The sequence below is a fragment of the Lissotriton helveticus genome, chromosome 1_1 (genome assembly GCF_964261635.1).
Source record: "Lissotriton helveticus chromosome 1_1, aLisHel1.1, whole genome shotgun sequence".
Classification (NCBI taxonomy): Eukaryota; Metazoa; Chordata; class Amphibia; order Caudata; family Salamandridae; genus Lissotriton; species Lissotriton helveticus.
Genome location: NC_136057.1, coordinates 89,085,745 through 89,104,862, shown reverse-complemented (window position 1 = coordinate 89,104,862; position 19,118 = coordinate 89,085,745).

Genomic DNA, 19,118 nt, shown 5'->3' with positions numbered 1-19,118 from the left:
TTTTTTTTAAAATTAAAACACAATTTTCAGAGGGTTCACTCCCGGCTTTCCGCCTCAGGAGACTCAGGGTCAATGCGGCTCTATTGTTCAGGGCGCGCCTTTTGTATACCTGGTGAGGAGTGGGCGTGGCCACTAGAGGTGGGCGTGACCGTTGGCTCCTCGCGGCTGGTGATGGCGGCGAGCGAGCGGAGTTCTGTCCTGACGGTGCTAAGATCGACCGTCTAGGGGGACGCAAGGTCAGTGTTGGGAGGGAGTGCGCTGTACAGTTAAAAACAGATAATCACAGTTTTTTTTTTAAATTAGAACACAATTTTCAGAGGGTTCACTCCCGGCTTTCCGCCTCAGGAGACTCAGGGTCAATGCGGCTCTATTGTTCAGGGAGCGCCTTTTGTATACCTGGTGAGGAGTGGGCATGGCCACTAGAGGTGGGCGTGACCGTTGGCTCCTCGCGGCCGGTGATGGCGGCGAGCGAGCAGAGTTCTGTCCTGACGGTGCTAAGATCGACCGTCTAGGGGGACGCAAGGTCAGTGCTGGGAGGGAGTGCGCTGTACAGTTAAAAACAGATAATCACAGTTTTTTTTAAAATTAAAACACAATTTTCAGAGGGTTCACTCCCGGCTTTCCGCCTCAGGAGACTCAGGGTCAATGCGGCTCTATTGTTCAGGGCGCGCCTTTTGTATACCTGGTGAGGAGTGGGCGTGGCCACTAGAGGTGGGCGTGACCGTTGGCTCCTCGCGGCTGGTGATGGCGGCGAGCGAGCGGAGTTCTGTCCTGACGGTGCTAAGATCGACCGTCTAGGGGGACGCAAGGTCAGTGTTGGGAGGGAGTGCGCTGTACAGTTAAAAACAGATAATCACAGTTTTTTTTTTAAATTAGAACACAATTTTCAGAGGGTTCACTCCCGGCTTTCCGCCTCAGGAGACTCAGGGTCAATGCAGCTCTATTGTTCAGGGCGCGCCTTTTGTATACCTGGTGAGGAGTGGGCGTGGCCACTAGAGGTGGGCGTGACCGTTGGCTCCTCGCGGCCGGTGATGGCGGCGAGCGAGCAGAGTTCTGTCCTGACGGTGCTAAGATCGACCGTCTAGGGGGACGCAAGGTCAGTGCTGGGAGGGAGTGCGCTGTACAGTTAAAAACAGATAATCACAGTTTTTTTAAAAATTAAAACACAATTTTCAGAGGGTTCACTCCCGGCTTTCCGCCTCAGGAGACTCAGGGTCAATGCGGCTCTATTGTTCAGGGCGCGCCTTTTGTATACCTGGTGAGGAGTGGGCGTGGCCACTAGAGGTGGGCGTGACCGTTGGCTCCTCGCGGCCGGTAATGGCGGCGAGCGAGCGGAGTTCTGTCCTGACGGTGCTAAGATCGACCGTCTAGGGGGACGCAAGGTCAGTGCTGGGAGGGAGTGCGCTGTACAGTTAAAACCAAATAATCACAGTTTTTTAAAAAAATTAGAACACAATTTTCAGAGGGTTCACTCCCGGCTTTCCGCCTCAGGAGACTCAGGGTCAATGCGGCTCTATTGTTCAGGGCGCGCCTTTTGTATACCTGGTGAGGAGTGGGCGTGGCCACTAGAGGTGGGCGTGACTGTTGGCTCCTCGCGGCCGGTGATGGCGGCGAGCGAGCGGAGTTCTGTCCTGACGGTGCTAAGATCGACCGTCTAGGGGGACACAAGGTCAGTGCTGGGAGGGAGTGCGCTGTACAGTTAAAAACAGATAATCACAGTTTTTTTTTAAATTAGAACACAATTTTCAGAGGGTTCACTCCCGGCTTTCCGCCTCAGGAGACTCAGGGTCAATGCGGCTCTATTGTTCAGGGCGCGCCTTTTGTATACCTGGTGAGGAGTGGGCGTGGCCACTAGAGGTGGGCACGACCGTTGGCTCCTCGCGGCCGGTGATGGCGGCGAGCGAGCGGAGTTCTGTCCTGACGGTGCTAAGATCGACCGTCTAGGGGGACGCAAGGTCAGTGCTGGGAGGGAGTGCGCTGTACAGTTAAAAACAAATAATCACAGTTTTTTTTTAAATTAGAACACAATTTTCAGAGGGTTCACTCCCGGCTTTCCGCCTCAGGAGACTCAGGGTCTTGTATGAGAGTCCATATAAAGTCGATAAGGCCACTTACCTTGGAGTATGTATTTCTCCCATGGTTGAGACTATCAACCCACTTAATTATGAGCCTCTTGTTAGAAATATAAATAAAGACCTCTCAAGGGTAAATAATCTTCACTTGTCTATCATAGGTAGGTTAAACTTCATTAAAATAAATATCTTTCCGAAGGTATTATACCTATTTCGGGCAATCCCGCTGATGGTAGATGATAACATCATTAAAAATATAGATTCCTGCTTATCTAAATTTCTTTGGAGCTATGGAAAAATCAGGAGGGCTCTTCCATATCTGTCCCTATCTCTTGATATCACGCTTTATTTGTGGGCAGCGCTTCTTCAACAAATGGCACCTTTATTCATTCCTAAAGTAGCATTAGGATTAATGCCAACTCAGAAAATACCATCAATTTATGAACTGGCAATTAGCAATAAAGCCAGAGAATTATTGCTTAGGCAGTTAGAGCCATCTTACTTCAAAAAAACTAAATTCAAGATTATATATAGTGCATGGAATATCTGGAAAAGAGTTTCTAAATTTTTATTGTTACCAAAATATACAAAGTATACTCCCTTGTGGTAGAGTTCAATCTTACCACGTCAATGTAATGATGGGCTTGCAAGAAAATGGGAGAATCTGGGAATTACTACAGTGGGGGACGTTCTTTGCCATGATCCTAATGTGGGATTTCAAAATCTGCAATTAAAATTTGCTGTCCCTAGAAATTATTTTCTTAAATATATCCAAGTATTTACTGCCCTCAATCAAAAATCCCCAAAAATTATGATGGATAATGTTCCCTTGCTAGATATGATAGGGAAACGAACTACTAGGATAGGAACTATCTACGAACTGTTGATTCAGAATCAAAAAGACGATATGGAATGTATCGAGAGAGGCTGGTCCAATAAACTAGGAAATCCAAATGTTGATATTGATTTGTCTTTGTCATTTTCGGCTACATTATTTTTAGCATCTAACCTTAAGGCCCAACTTTATAAAACCATTTATAACTTATATTTTACACCTGCAAAATTATTTGCGTGGGGCAAGAGAACAAACAGTAATTGTCCGAGATGTGGGCAGGGACCGGCAGATCTAATCCACATGTTTGCAGAATGCCCTAAACTAGACCTATGCAAAAAAATGATTTCCAACTATTGGGAAGAGGTCTTTGGGCATAAAGTGAAAACATCAACTACACTCTACTTATTCGGCCATGATAGCATTCTCGGGCATTGTAAAGAAGAGGAATCATCTTTATTCTTGGGGATAGCGGTATTTAGGATCATCTTGGCAGCTGAGCCCCCAACTTTCCAAATGTGGTTAACTCGTTTTCTTGGAGTTTATAAGCAAGAGGTAGCAATATATGAAACACGGGGTAAAAAGGCAAGAATACGAGGGGCTCAAATATGGTCTCCAATTACCGCCTGGTATTACGATATAAGAAACATGTAAACCCCGATTGTGCTGTCTTTATATGTTAGTTATTTATGAAGAATTTTTGTAACTTCTTGTTTTCCTTTTTTCTTTGTTTGTTAGTATCATATAAGTTGCTAAGTGGAGTCACGGCCTTTAAGCACATATTTGTATGTCATGACTATCAATTTTGTTTTATCTGATGTTTGCTCTAAATAAAATAAAAAAATAAAAATAAATAAAAACATAATACTGCAAAGTGTACCTTGAAAATATGCAGCACAAGAATCCGGCTGCCCATTTGCTTCATGCAAATTTTAAATATGAATTCAATCAATCAATCAGGCTTTTGTTAAGCGCGACTACTCACCCGCAAGGGTCTCAAGGTGCTGGGGGTGGGAGAGTGCAGGTTCCAGTCCATCAAGGAGGGGGACAGTCGAAGAGCCAAGTTTGAGGTTTCTTATGAAGATGGGAAACGATGTTGTCTGTCTGAGGTGGAGCGGAAGGGCATTCCAGGCTTTGGCCGAGTGGAAGGAGAGGCAGCGGCCTTCTGATCTGTTTTTTCTGGTGTAACTTGAGAGTGAGGTTTTTGTTTGTTCCAGCGTTGAGTGCGTTGCCGTAGTCGAGTCTACAGGTGATCAGGACGTGAGTGAGGGTCTTTCTGTGTTCAAAGGGTATGCATTTGAAGGTCTTATGTAGGAGGTGGAGGGTATGGAAGAAGGAGGACGAGACTGAGTTGATCTGGTGGTCCTTTTTGAGCTCGGAGTCCAGGATGATTCCCAGGTTGTGTGCGTGGTCCGTGGGGGTGGGCCGGTTTCCGAGGGTGGGGAGCAACCAGGTGTCATTCCAAGCATTGGGGTTTGGGCCCAGGATGAGTATTTCTGTCTTGTCGGTGTTTAGTTGTAGGCAGCTGTGTTTCATCCATTTTGCGACGGCTTCCATGCCTTCTCGAAAGTTGTGTCTGGCTGTGTTGCGTTTGTTGAATAGGGAGAGGATGAGTTGGGTATCGTCTGCATATGACACTATGTTGAGTCCGTAGGTTCTGATGATGGGGGTGGGTGGGGCCATGTAGACGTTGAAGAGTATAGGGCTGAGGGAGGACTACTGAGGGACTCCGCAGGTGGTTGGTGTAGGGTCCGAGAGGAAAGGGGGGAGTCTGACCTGCTGCGTTCTATCGGAGAGGAAGGAGCTCACCCAGTTGAGGACCTTGTTCTGGATCCCTGCGTTGTGAAGTCTGCGTATTATGGTGCGGTGGGAGACTGTGACCAATGCCGCTGAGAGGTTAAGGAAGATGAGGGCTACTGTTTATCCTTTGAGTTGAGGATGTTGTGCTCATCGATAAATGTGGCGAGTCGGCAGTTGATGGCTTTCCCAATAACTTTCACAGGGAATGGGAGCAGGAAGATGGGTCTGTAGTTTTAGAGGTCGGTGATGTCTGCCGAGGGTTTCTTCAAGAGGGGGTTTACTTCAGCGTGTTTTCAGTTGTCGGGGAACGTGGCGGTTGCCAGGGAGCAGTTGATGGTGTGGCGGAGCATGAGTGCGATGGTGTCAGCGACTCTGTTGAAGATGTGGTGAGGGCAGGAGTCTGTGGGTGCCCCGGAGTGGATTTTGTTCATCGTCTTAAGTGTGTCTTCAGTGGTGAGGGCTGTCAATCGTTGGCTTCAGGGTGTCGGGGTGGTTGGTGGGGGTTGCGTGTGATGTTTGTCTTTGTTGGCGTTGTTGTAGATGTTCTTGACTTTGTGGTGAAAGAAGGTGCTGAGTTTGTCCCAGAGGCCTTGTGATGGAGGGATGTCAGTCGACTTGCTGGTAGGTTAGGCGAACTCCTTGATGATGTTGAAGAGTTCTTTGCTGTTGTGTGCGTGCGGAGATTTTGTCTTCAATCGCTTTTTTCCTTGTTTTCTGATGAGTTAGTGGTGGGCGTTGTCAGTGGATCTGAAGTTGTTGTGAGAATCTGTGGATTTGGTGTTCCTCCAGGACTTTTTGAGGCGGCAGCAGGTGCACCTGGACTCTCGAAGTTCGGTGGTGAACCATCTGGCTTTCTTGGCATTGGTGTTGTTGTTTTTCTTGAGGAGGGCTACTGTGTTGGCGCTGTAGGAGATCCACCTCTATAGGTTTCGGGCTGCTGTGTTGGGGTCGTTGTTTTCTGAGATGGTTGGAGTGGAGTTGCTGAGTGAGGTGGTGAGCTGGTCGCCTGTGCTGATGTCTGTGGATGGTGGGTGTTCTGAAGGTGAAGTGGACGCATAGGTGGTCAGCCCATGTGAGTTCGGTGGTGTGGCTGAAGGTGATGGAATTTTCTGTTGTGAAGAGGGGGTCGAGGGTGTGTCCTGCTGAGTGCATGGGTTTGGTCAAGATTTGGCGGAGTCCAATGTTGTGGAGGTTGTCCAGGAGGGACGTGGTGTTGGGTTCCAGTTGGTTGTCGTTGTGGAAGTTGAGGTCTCCCAGCAGGGTGTAGTTGGTGGATGCGATGACATGATGTCCATGATGGAGTTGGTGAACGGTCCACGGGGTCCGGGAAGTCAGTAGATGAGGGTTCCTTGGTTGGTGGTGGTAAGGCTGGTCTGTATCTTGAAGTGTAGATGTTCCATCAAGTCTGTGGGCTCGTCGGGGAGTGTGCTCAGGCAGAGGGTGGATTTGTGGAGGATAACGATTCCTCCTCCAGGGTGGGTGGGGCGGTCCTTTCTGGAGATCTTGTATCCTTGGGGAATGGCGATGGTGATATCCGGTTCCGAGGTGGCGTTGGTCCAGGTTTCGGTGAAGAACGCTATGTCCGGGGTGGTGCTGTTGAGGAGGTCCCAGATTTCAGTGGCATGTTTGTGGAGGGATCGGACATTGAGGAGGATGCATTGCATGGTCTTTGGTTTGGGTGTGTTCTTACGGTCGGGTTGTGCTGAGTTCATGTTCCTGGTGGTGCTGTAGGTTTGTCGGCAGAGATGACAGCTGAAGGGTCCATGGGTGTCGGATGGCGAAGCTTGCTTGCAGTTATTGTTGCGGCATGGGTTGAGTTTGTGGAGTGCTGCTGGGTCGTATCATTGGCGGGCGGAGGTCCAGGGTCCCTGGCACTGTCGGGTCGCGGACGAGTGCAGATGGGCTTGCCTTTGGCGCGGCCGCCATTCCGTAGGGGTCGGGGAGGGCTGGACAGCTGGGAGATGGAAATGGGGAGGGGGATTGGTCGCACTGGTCGTGCTGGGGGGAGGGTCCACGGTGGCAGCAGCAACAGGGGAAAACAGACGAGAAAGGAGGAGAGTGGAAGAAAGGTGAAAAAGAGAAGACAAGCAGAGCACAGGAGAGTGCAGAAAACAGAAAAGAAGCAGGAATATAGATTAGGCAAAGATGGTGAACAGCAAGTGAAAAAATGAGTAAAACAAGTGGAAAAATGGAGCGGAAAGAGGGAGAAAGGTGAAAAAGAGAAGACCGGCAAAGCACAGGAAAGTGCAGAAAACAGAAAGGAAGCAAGAATATAGATTTGGCAAAGATGATGAAAAACGAGTGACCAACGAGTAAAACGAGTGGAAAACGGAGCGGAAAGTGGGAGACAGGGGTCCACTGGACCACCAGGGATGAAGCACAGGTGAACCTGCAGGTGGAGGAGGGCCTCGAACACTCGCACTGTAGAGTGCAGGGGCTGGGGGAGGCCTCACTCAATGGTGGAGCTGCGAGGGTGGGAGAGCAATTTCCTTGACAAGAGTCAGTGGTCTTGCTCGCCTGTCCCCGCAGCGGCTGCCATAAAGTAGGGGATTGGTCGCGCTGGTCGTGCTGGGGGGAGGGATCGCGGGGGTAGCAGAAGTGGGGAAAACGGGCAAGAAAGGAGGAGAGTGGGAGAAAGGTGAAAAAGAGAAGACGAGCAGAGCACAGGAGAGTGCAGGAAACAGAAAAGAAGCAGGAATATAGATTAAGCAAAGTGCATTAAAATGTTGCATGCATCTATTTTTGAAGATGGGTAGGAAACCAAGCTTCTCAAGAGTAAACAGAGGCCGGTTGCTTTCGTGGTGTGCAGTTGTGCCTTGGTTTGTAAATACTGGTGTGTCTTTGAATGCATTAGGTTTCTAGTCAGCAAAAAAATAAGTTGTATGATTGTGATATCAAACCATAACATCAAACACATTAAAAAAAACACACACACACACCTATGACCATATTCATTTGATAGGTAGTAGGTAATAGGAGCCAGGTGTCTGTAGCCACACTGGTCTCTGGTTATGTTTTGTACGAGCAGACTCCTTGGAGCTGTTAATTGATAACAGCTTGTGACATCAGGTGCTATATCAAAAACTGGCTGAGCATTCTGTGCCTTTTTCGTCCCTCAACTGGTAAGACTGGGTACAAGACTCTGACAGTCTGGGGCATATTTCATTGCTCCTGGTAATTACTCAGCCCACCTCCCTCACCCAAACCATGTCCATCTTGTCACTGTGCCTGCTCCTTACATACCACCTGAATTTACCAAAAAAGTGCAGGCCTTTCCTACAAAAGTAGTCTGAATCCTATCAACAAACATGGCCACAGTATTGAAAACACCTGCATTCATCCTCCTATCCATCCCACATAAAATAATTAAACTAGTTGCCTCCGCATGTGTTCAAGTTGCATACAGTTGAAGGTTGTAAAAACATATACATGGCACAACTTGGAAAAGTGTGAAACCACAGCTTTCAACCCAGAGCCTTTAGTTTGTAAAGCTGCTTGATAGGAAATACCCGTGAGGAAGCAGCACATTGTATTTTCATTCCATGAGAGAGATCTTTACTCACATAATTGCACAACCACTAAAATTAAATCATAGCCGAGTATATCTTCAGTTTGAAGAGGTCAGATTGCAAAAGCACGTTCTAGTGAAATTAAAAATGACTTGTGTCACAGGCATTTGTCGCGTCATCTTTTTCGCTGCTATTACTTCATCCCTTCATATTTTATAATATATTCACTGCACACGTTGATGCTCGAATTTTATCACAAATATTTTCTAAATACCGGCCTGCGTGATTCAAAGTAAGGAAAGTATGATGTGCTCTGCTCCATTCATGTTTCAACACCTGATTACTCTATTTTGTGATGCCCCAGGAGCAGATTGCTACCTCCACCCCTGCTGCAAATTTATTACACTTCATTACAACTCTGGCACTTAGCAGCTCATGCTATTTTCATTGGGCCATGCTTACAAGGCCTGCTGCCACTGCTGGGAGACGAGAGAATGTAATGCTATGAGTGACTCTTTCACACCAGAACATGAAGCCATTTAGACGAGGTAAACATATAAATATCAAAAAGTACATCCATTTGAGCATTGAGAAGCTAAGATGTCACAGAAATAAAGTGGGCCTACGACAGGCAGCTAAAAATTGAGCTGAGCAGAGTCAGCCTGCATGTCTTCATAGTCGCATTCCAAAGTGTGTGTGTTTTTTTTTTCACAGCAGGTATTATCGAACGTTTATAAATGTGCGCGCCAACTTTTCAATGAGGATGAAGTGACATCTGTAAATGGACGCTCTTGGCAGCGCCCGACAAGTAGGTAGATAGACATTAATGCATAGTTTACATGAGTACTCACACACGTTTTACATATTTCAATGCTTGACTGCACAGTTCTTAGAGCTATAGGCAGCTCAGAACAATTGAAGCCTTCATGTAATATATTTAGAGCAGTGGTAGCCAGGCTTCACCCACACTGCCCCGTGGATCCTGCTTGCCGCCAGCATTCAGTCCAGTCAAAGGCTGCGTGGCCCTAGCATGAAAAACACAGACCTCAGCTGTCACCTGTGCTCGAGTCTTGCTGCCTGTCCTTACTGTGCAGGCGTCTCTTGCAATGGTGGCCGGCACAGAGTCACTAACATGGGTTCAGTCCACTGCTCCATCTCTGCAGTTGCCTGTTTCCCAATTGTTTCAAACATCGAGCAGCAGCTTTCAGTGCTGCGTGTTCTCATTAAATAACACTCATAATTCAAATGGAAACCATAGAGCCTTTTTCTGTGTATGGGAGGTTAGACTCAATTCAGCAGGGTGACGGAGGCAGTCATGCTGAAACTGACTCAAGCTTCGTCAGCCGGCCTGTGCCTTCTGAAAGTACCGTAAAACACACAAGATGGACGGAATGTTGCACAATGGCAAACCATCCACCCCCAGTCACAGATCTGGGTTTAATCCATCCTTATTTTGCTCACCAAGCCAACTGTTGTTTTTGCATTTGTCACCCCGAGTGGGATGGGTATGCTCAGACGTGAGTCCCATGCTCTCCACACCACTGGAGTCAAGCTATCCTGGCTGAAGACGGCTGATAGCCAGAAACAGGTCCTAGGATGCTTGATTCCGGTCCAGGAAAGACATGGCTTGGCAGTTCGGGCTGGACTGTTCCCATGAGGCACAGGGTCAAGGCTGATTTGCATATGGCCATGTCTGAACTGGGGTGGTGTGGTGTACAAAAAAACGATGGATTTAGGCCCAGATCTCTGTACTGGGGTGAATGTATGACATTGTTCTGCATTCTGTCCATCAACTGTTGTTTTTGCATTTGTCACCCCGAGTGGAATGGTGTAGGAAGGTGGATACCTGACTATGGTTACCCCAGATGTTGTGCCTTGTGTTTAGCTGGTTTTCGACTTAGTTGGCCTGGGATCCTGCTAATCAGGACCCCAGGCTATCTGCTCTCTCTGTAAAATGGACTCCATGTACCTCAGGTACATCTCCAATTGGGAATTGGGTCACCTTATGAGCCCCTGTACGGTGTACTATAGGTTCCCAGGGCATAGGTGCATCCAAGGCGTACCAGGGGCTGCAGCATGTATTATGCCACCCCTGGCTGGCCACTCAAACTGACACAACTGGCTGATCACTCAGCTCGGGCAAGGTCGTGTAATCACCCCTTGCTTAGGTATAGTATTCCTATATCTACCCTTATATATAGACACACAGTAACCTATAAGTCACTCCTATGGCAGGCCTTAACAATCCTGGAGGCAGAGTGATTGGTTATGTGTGAGATGGTGCTCTAGCATGAGCTGAGCCTGTCTGTAGCTTGCGGAACCAAGTCCTTATAGCTGTTCTATGATATCGCCATACCATATACTCTTAAGTGCATTACAATTGTATTGTATTGTAAGGGGAACTTGTAAAGCGCGCTGACACCGTGGGTTTCCTGGCGCTGGCAAACTACTGAGGGGCTAGGAGGGTTTTAGCCGGATTGAGGTCCTCGTGGTTGAATGCTAACTTTGGTTTGGCTATATCTAAACATGTCGTGTAAGGTGTCATACGCTTTGGAATACTACTCCCTCGCCAATTCTGGCAACGGGGGTAGCATTCCAACCTTCTAGAGGGAGAAGGTATGTTAGTGCTGACTATCCCGGTTAAAGTTAACCAGAGCCCCAGCGTCACAAAATGGACGCTGCTGCCACAGACACAAGTCTGACCTCCTGCTGCTGGGAGTCCTTCAAGTCACGGAGGTTTGGACAATACGTTTCCTGCCTGGAGAGGTGCAAGCACCACCCCAGACAGGACTTTGTGTATTGGGACAGGGAGGGCTGAATAGAATGAGACACTGCCTGGGGCACACTAGGTGCTCCATGCATAGTCCAGTTCAAACCGGTGCTGGGGCACTCCAGCCCCAGCTCTGGAGCAAAACTAAACAAAGGAAAGAGGGTGTAACCACCCCCCTTCCTGGTCCCACCCGTATTAGGGACCTAGACAGTAATCCACCCCCCTTTAGTTGTATAAAGGTAGGAGCTGACCCTCAGGACTTTAGATTAATCCTGGAATCAACTTGAAACAAAACTCTGGACCCTTCGACATTTACCTGAGCTGAAGACTGAAGAATCTCCCTTGTGGCCAAGGAGTGACCACCCTGGGCAACCAGGCACCATCCAGCAACTCGACGGCTTGCTTTGTCCCCGTTCCCTGCGGAACCCGAGCACAGAGCCTGACAAGACCTCGACTCCCAGACCTCTCTGACCCCACTGCACGACTCCAGCACAGCTAAGCCCCATGGAAGGCATTGTAACCCGTGGAACCAGGCAACTTGGAAAGTCTTCAACTTGCTAACAGCGCAGCTCCTGAGGCATCCTCGAAGCTGTGCCCCTGGGGACTGAGACACCCCGACACCGAGCTCCACCTGCACCGAAGACCAGCCCACCACGCTCCACGAGATCTGCGTGGGGCCCTTCTGCTTGTGTTCTGCTCGATGCGTTGTCCCGGTTGCTGGCCAGTTGGCTAGTAGACCTGTGACGGCCATCCTTTTGAAAATCCATCGCTGGTCTCGTTGCTCCAGACTGGCACTTGCTTCCCTGAAAAGGTGAAGTACCTCGGCCCCTCCTGGTCTGCACCAGAAGCTCCTTGTGTATCCTGCGTGGGCTGCCTTTGCTTAGGCTTGTTGGCTCCGATCTTGAAGTCGACCCCTCCATCTGCGAGAACCTTTGTGGGACAGCTCCTCTCCAGCACCTGGTCGTCCTCTACGCCTCCTGGTCTGCGTGGCTGCAAAGACAAGCTTCACGACAGCACCTGATTGCTCCTTGACGACGTCTGGTTCCTTCCTGGTTCCACCCGGTCACTGGCTAGTGACTTAGACTCTGTCCTCTCTGCTTTCAGGTCTTCTTCAACTCCGATCCACCCTTGGGTCCACCCGGACATCTTCCTCCTGGTCGCCTGCTGCATCTTCTTCCAAGGCTCCATAGGAATCAACGAGAAAACCCGACACACTTTGACACCTATGCACCCGCAGCTCGTGGGTGAGGTAACGCGAGTACTTCGGTGCTCCTGTAGGGATTGACTATCCTAGTGTCTGGTTTTGTTAGTTGTATCTCCCTAGTTAGACCGGAAGTGTCCTAAAACTCCATTTACTTACCTTTTAAGTTCCTATTGACTTTCTATTGACTCTCGCATGAGTGTACTGACACTGCACGCGCCGCCTGTGGGCCTCCTACTCCTAACCTAAGGGTAAGATAGTGTAGCCCCAGCGATTCCATAGGACATAGGCCTTCTCCTTTCACAAAGTCGTGGTTCTTATACCGCTTGCTTAGTATATGGTTTTACGCGCCCCTAGGGCCTAACTGTAAATTGTGCTATTTAAAGTATTTCTAAGAGTAACTTGTTATGTGCTTTTGCCTCTGACCTCATAAAGAGTTCAGAGGAGTGTGTTAGTGAATAAATACATATATATTTTATATATATCCTGTGTGGTGTCCTTTCATTTGGTATTTAAGGGGTTACATATGGTAAAACAGCTGGCTTTACGCGCCCTCAAGAGTCTTTTAGCCTAAGACTGTTCTGTCCACGCTACCACGCGGATAGCAGGTCTATAAGGTTGACTTACCACCATCACCATAAGGGTTGTTTGGACTGGTGCAAGGTGTTCACTAGAATAGTGATCATCATATACCAGGCCAACTTCTCACAGATGGGTATGCTCAGACGTGAGTCCCATGCTCTCCACACCACTGGAGTCAAGCTATCCTGGCTGATGACGGCTGATAGCCGGAAACCCTTCCTAGGATGCTTGATTCCGGTCCAGGAAAGACATGCCTTGGCAGTTTGAGCTGGACTGTTCCCATGAGGCACAGGGTCAAGGCTGATTTGCATATGGCCATGTCTGAACTGGGATGGTGTGGAGTGCAAAAAAAGGATGGATTTAGGCCCAGATCTCTGTACTGGAGTGAATGTATGACAATGTTCTGCATTCTGTCCATCAACTGTTGTTTTTGCTTCTGAAAGAACCGTGGCGCAGGGCTACTGGCATATGAAGTCAGCAGGTCAGTCGGAAAAACTTTGCAAAGTTGATTGTAACAGCCCATTCACAGAAAAAGGCTCTATGGTTTTCATTTTATTTACGTAGCTGGAAGGCGGAAACAATTGGGAAACAGGCAGCTGCAGCACACATGGAGCAGCGGACTGACCCATAATAGTAACGGAAATGGGAATAAAGGTGGGAGTATTTGGAGGATGGGGCAAAGGAGAGGAATGGAAAAAAAGGAGAATAAACCTGTCACAAACGATTCAAAAGTAAAATCAATGTATTGTTTGGGAAATAAAAGACCCTACCTGCGCTGGTTTCTGTATGTCTGCAGTTCAAACCCAACACTGAAGCAACGATTCAGTCAAGTCATGTGCCCACACTGGCTGCACTGTCTCTGGGGCTGACGCAAGTCTGAGGGCTCGGTCATGTTACCAGTCGGAACGCTGTCTGTGACCCTTCCCGCACACGCAAGTCTGAGGGCTCGGTCATTCATGTAACCAGTCTGAGCGCTGTCTGTGACCCTTGCCGCACACGCAAGTCTGAGGGCTCGGTCATTCATGTAACCAGTCTGAGCGCTGTCTGTGGCCCTTGCCACACACGCAAGTCTGAGGGCTCAGTCATGTATACCCCCACCTGATAGTCCCGGACAGTGTCCCGTGCCAAGCTTTGCCTCTAGGCGCTGTGTCTTGAGTCCCCCACTCTACAGTCCGTGGGCTGTCCCCTGTGCCAGGCCTTGCCTCTGGGCACTGTGTGATGTACCCCCTCCCCTGTGCCCGGCCTCGCCTCTGTGCTCTGTGTGATGTACCTCCTCCCCTGTGCCAGGCCTCGCCTCTAGGTGCTGTGTGATGTACCCCCTCCCCTGTGCCCGGCCTCGCCTCTGGGCTCTGTGTGATGTACCCCCCTCTTCAGTGCCAGGCCTTGCTTCTGGGCACTGTGTGATGTACCCCCTCCCCAGTGCCCGGCCTCGCCTCTGTGCGCTGTGTGATGTACCTCCTCCCCTGTGCCAGGCCTCGCCTCTAGGTGCTGTGTGATGTACCCCCTCCCCTGTGCCCGGCCTCGCCTCTGGGCGCTGTGTGATGTACCCCCTCTTCTGTGCCAGGCCTCGCCTCTGGGCGCTGTGTGATGTACCCTCCTCCTCCCCTGTGCCAGGCCTCGCCTCTGGGTGCTGTGTGATGTACCCCCCTCCCCTGTGCCAGGTCTCGCCTCTGGGCGCTGTGTGATGTACCCTCCTCCCCTGTGCCAGTCCTTGCCTCTGGGCGCTGTGTGATGTACCCCCTCCTCTGTGCCAGGCCTCGCCTCTGGGCACTGTGTGATGCACCCTCCTCCTCTCCTGTGCCAAGCCTCACCTCTGGGTGCTGTGTGATGTACCCCCCCCCTCCTCCTCTGTGCCAGGCCTCGCCTCTGGGCGCTGTGTGATGTACCCTCCTCCTCCCATGTGCCAGGCCTCGCCTCTGGGCGCTGTGTGATGTACCCTCCTCCCCTGTGCCAGGCCTTGCCTCTGGGTGCTGTGTGATGTACCCCCCTCTCCTGTTCCTGGCCTCGCCTCTGGGTGTTGTGCCAGGCCTCGCCTCTGGGTGCTGTGTAATGTGCCCTCCTCCTCCCCTGTGCCAGATCTCGCCTCTGGGCACTGTGTGATGTACCCCCTCCTCTGTTCCAGGCCTTGCCTCTGGGCGCTGTGTGATGTACCCTCCTCCTCTCCTGTGCCAGGCCTCGCCTCTGGGCGCTGTGTGATGTACCCCCCCCTCCTCCTCTGTGCCAGGCCTCGACTCTGGGCGCTGTGTGACGTACCCCCCTCCTCCCCTATGCCAGGCCTCGCCTCTGGGCGCTGTGTGATGTACCCCCCTCCCCTGTGCCAGGCCTCGCCTCTGGGCGCTGTGTGATGTACCCCCCTCCCCTGTGCCAGGCCTCGCCTCTGTGCGCTGTGTGGTGTACCCTCCTCTCCTATGCCAGGCCTCGCCTCTGGGAGCTGTGTGATGTACCCTCCTCCTCCTCTGTTCCTGACCTCGCCTCTGGGCGCTGTGTGATGTACCCCTCTCCCCTGTGCCAGGCCTCACCTCTGGGCGCTGTGTGATGTACCCTCTCCCCTGTGCCAGGCCTTGCCTCTGGGCGCTGTGTGATGTACCCCCCTCTCCTGTGCCAGGCCTCGCCTCTGGGAGCTGTGTGATGTACCCTCCTCCTCCCCTGTTCCTAGCCTTGCCTCTGGGCGGTGTGTGATGTACCCCCTCCCCTGTGCCAGGCCTTGCCTTTGGGCGCTTTGTGATGTATCCTCCTCCCCTGTGCCAGGCCTCGCCTCTGGGCGCTGTGTGATATACCGCCCCCCCTCTCCTGTGCCAGGCCTCGCCTCTGGGGGCTGTGTGATATACCCCCCTCCTCCCCTGTGCCAGGTCTATCCTCTGGGCGCTGTGTGATGTACCCTCCTCCTCCCCTGTGCCAGGCCCTGCCTCTGGGCGCTTTGTGATGTACCCCCCTCCCCTGTTCCTGGCCTCGCCTCTGGGCGCTGTGTTATGTACCCCCCCCTCCTCCCCTGTGCCAGGCCTCGCCTCTGGGCGCTGTGCCAGGCCTCACCTCTGTGCGCTGTGCCAGGCCTCGCCTCTGGGCGCTGTGTGATGTACCCCCCCTCCCCTGTTCCAGGCCTCGCCTCTGGGCGCTGTGTGATGTACCCCCCTCCTCCTCTGTGCCAGGCCTCACCTCGGGGCGCTGTGTGATGTACCCTCCTCCCCTGTGCCAGGCCTCACCTCGGGCGCTGTGTGATGTACCCCCTCCCCTGTGCCAGGCCTCGCCTCTGGGCGCTGTGTGGTGTACCCTCCTCCTCCCATGTGCCAGGCCTCGCCTCTGGGCGCTGTGTGATGTACCCCCCTCCCCTGTGCCAGGCCTCGCCTCGGGGCGCTGTGTGATGTACCCTCCTCCCCTGTGCCAGGCCTCGCCTCTGGGCCCTGTGTGATGTACCCCCCTCCTCCTCTGTGCCAAGCCTTGCCTCTGGGCGCTGTGTGATGTACCCCCTCCTCCCCTGTTCCTGGCCTCTCCTCTAGGCGCTGTGCCAGGCCTCGCCTCTGGGCGCTGTGCCATGAGATGGAAGTCCCCATTCCCCATGTACCCTGTGGCACAGCTGGTTCTCTGCTTTCTCCGAGAGCTGTTTCCAGGAACAGAGGGCACCGCCCGTCCTCGCCCTGGCGCTGCCTGTTCTTTCTGCCCTCCGTGTCCACGGCTGCGCCCTGAGCTCCTCTCAGGCTCTCTGGGCGCTGTGCCCGGTGCCACCGACGCGGCGTGTGATCCTGCGCGGGTCAGTGCACGTCATAGACACTGCCCGTCATACGTCATAGACACTGCCCCAGGGGGGGCAGTGCACGTCATACGTCATAAACCCTTCCTCAGAAGATGTAACTCGGGCAACAACTGCCAGGAAAACAAAGACTTTAAAAGTAAACACCTTCTCGTGTTAGTGTCTGAATGAAGTGAACGATTCTACCTCCGAATGGAGCGACAGTTCTCGAAGGTCAGAGGTTAAACCATGAAACGTCCACCAATCCCTGGCGGCCCTGCCTGGAGGCACCTGAAGCGTCATGTTCCTGCTTTAAAGCGCCGAGATTAGGATGGAATGTGAAACCATGTTATTTTATACATCAGCAGGTTGTTCCCAAGGACTTCGAGGCGCTCTCAAACTGCTTGTTTAAGGGAAAAGATGCATGAAGGCCTCCGATGTGCGGAGGATCACACGGGTGCTCAAGGGGGAGCCGGGATTGGAAGTCGAGCAGTGCATGCCGGTCCGTGCAGACTGTAGGGTTACAGCGCCTTGAGGGCTTTGTGTTCACTTAGTGTTAGTATACAGAGTTCAATTGTGGCACCTGGAATCAGACTGACACATGCACACATGCAGGGGCGGCTGGTGACATTTGAAAGTGGTGGGCGTATAAGTTTGAGTTCCTATGGCGAGCACGTGGAAAGGTTTTTCCCATTACACTGTTCAGAGACTCGAAGTCACTGCATTGACATATAGGTGCTTATTAAAATAATGTGGAAGTAAATCAAAAACATTTCGTAACACTAAATGAAATCATGCTATTTTTTTTTTTTACAGTTTTATATAGCGCTAATTCGGCCCGAAGAAAGCATTGAAGCGCTTTACATGATCACCAGTTACCTGGCATTATGTAAAAATACCTAGCTGAAGGTCACATAACAACACATAGCATGTCGCGCTCTGTGAACAAACATGCTTGCGGTAGTCATTTGGAGTTGAACACCCATGATGTATAAAAGCCCTGTACATCAGTCGCGGGTGGGGGGGTTTGATGTCGCGCGGGGGGGGGGGGGGGGGGGGGGGGGAATTAAATATATAATAAAACTTACATCACCGCCGGTCCGGGTCCGCACCTCCTCTGCTCCTCAACCCCTTGGCGCCTTCACGTCCTCGAATGCCACTGGCAGCCCCTTGCAGCCAATCCTGGCACTGCAGGGGCACAGGTCCTCTGCGCCCGCAGCACGCCCATTAGGAGACCGAAGGGCTCCTAATGGGCATGAGCAAAAAAGCGGAAACACAAGTGCGCATGCGTGGGCACGGGTAAAAAAGTCACCCTCCGTCCCCACTCATGCGCACTTGTGTTGCTGCCTCCCTTTTGCCCTGGTGTCCGATGACAATTATGTCAATCAACATGACGCCAGACCGCACACCCCCTTCAGTCTCTGAAGGGGGTGGGCGGGCCGCGTCATGCTGACTGGCATGCATTGTCAGTTCTCCCTCGGCGTCTCCTACGGGCGGCTGCGGGCGGGGGAGCTACGCCCCCACGCCCCTATGGACGCACCGCGCCGGCACACATGTATGTACATGTTTGCTGCCCTAAGATTTCACGGTCTGCTTTTCTGTTTGAAATGTTTCTACGAACCCTGAAGAAAGATCAGTGATAGGACACGCCTGTCTGAAATCAAGAACAAACTCTGGAAGGGGGGGGCTGTTTATTGCTAATGTTGCGCCCTCCATTGAAGGCCATGAGAGGCGCGGGGCTTCTAATGGCTGTTAGAAGCCCGGAGCTCCCACGTGACAGGGTTTGTCTTTCACAGCAACAGCTCTGAACCAAGGCCTCATGGAGCCCGAGGGGATTCCTAATAGCCTGTTAGAATTGGGGGTCTCTGGTTGGCGCAGGTATGCACTTACGACAAGCAGGGACCCTCTCCTCTAACTCAGGGCAAAGGATTACTCTCAGGAAATAACCCCTGCTCACCCTCTAGGTAGTGTGGCGCAAGCAGTCAAGGCTGATCTCTGGAGTACATACGGTTAAGCATTTGAGGCATCCCCCACAATGACCATCAACCCATCACACAGGGACACAAGACTGTAGGTTTGTAAAAATATATATATCCTTTATATATAACTTTCAAGCAGGCTTCAAAAATACAGTCATTAGGCTTTAGGATGTGTCTCAGTACCGTTTAAAATAGGCCACAGTTCTTTATAGGCAAAATGTAGTTCTTTTAGGCAAGTTCCTGTAAGGTACGGTGCTTACTAGCGCTTCTGTGCGCTTCGTTCTATGCGAGTTGAAAGGCCCTACCGATGCTCACGCATCTCGCGGTACCGAGCGTACTGTACTCCGGGTACGGCCCTCTTCAAAGCAAGGGTGAGCTGCGTATCGGGCTGGTGTCAAATGCGAGGTGCACAGTCTCAATGCCAAAGGCGAGGCGTACAGGCCTTAGCAATGCAGCCGTACGCCGCGCACAGTCGATCTTGGACACGAAGCGCACAATAAATTTTCCTTGAAGTGCGGGTGCGATGCGGACGATGCTAGGCTGACGTCCCACGTTGCGGTGCCGTCCAGAAGAATGTTGCGGCGCGGGGGCCAAGGGATCACTTTTCCTTTGGTTGGCGGTGCTCGGGGGGGACACAGCCTCATAAGGA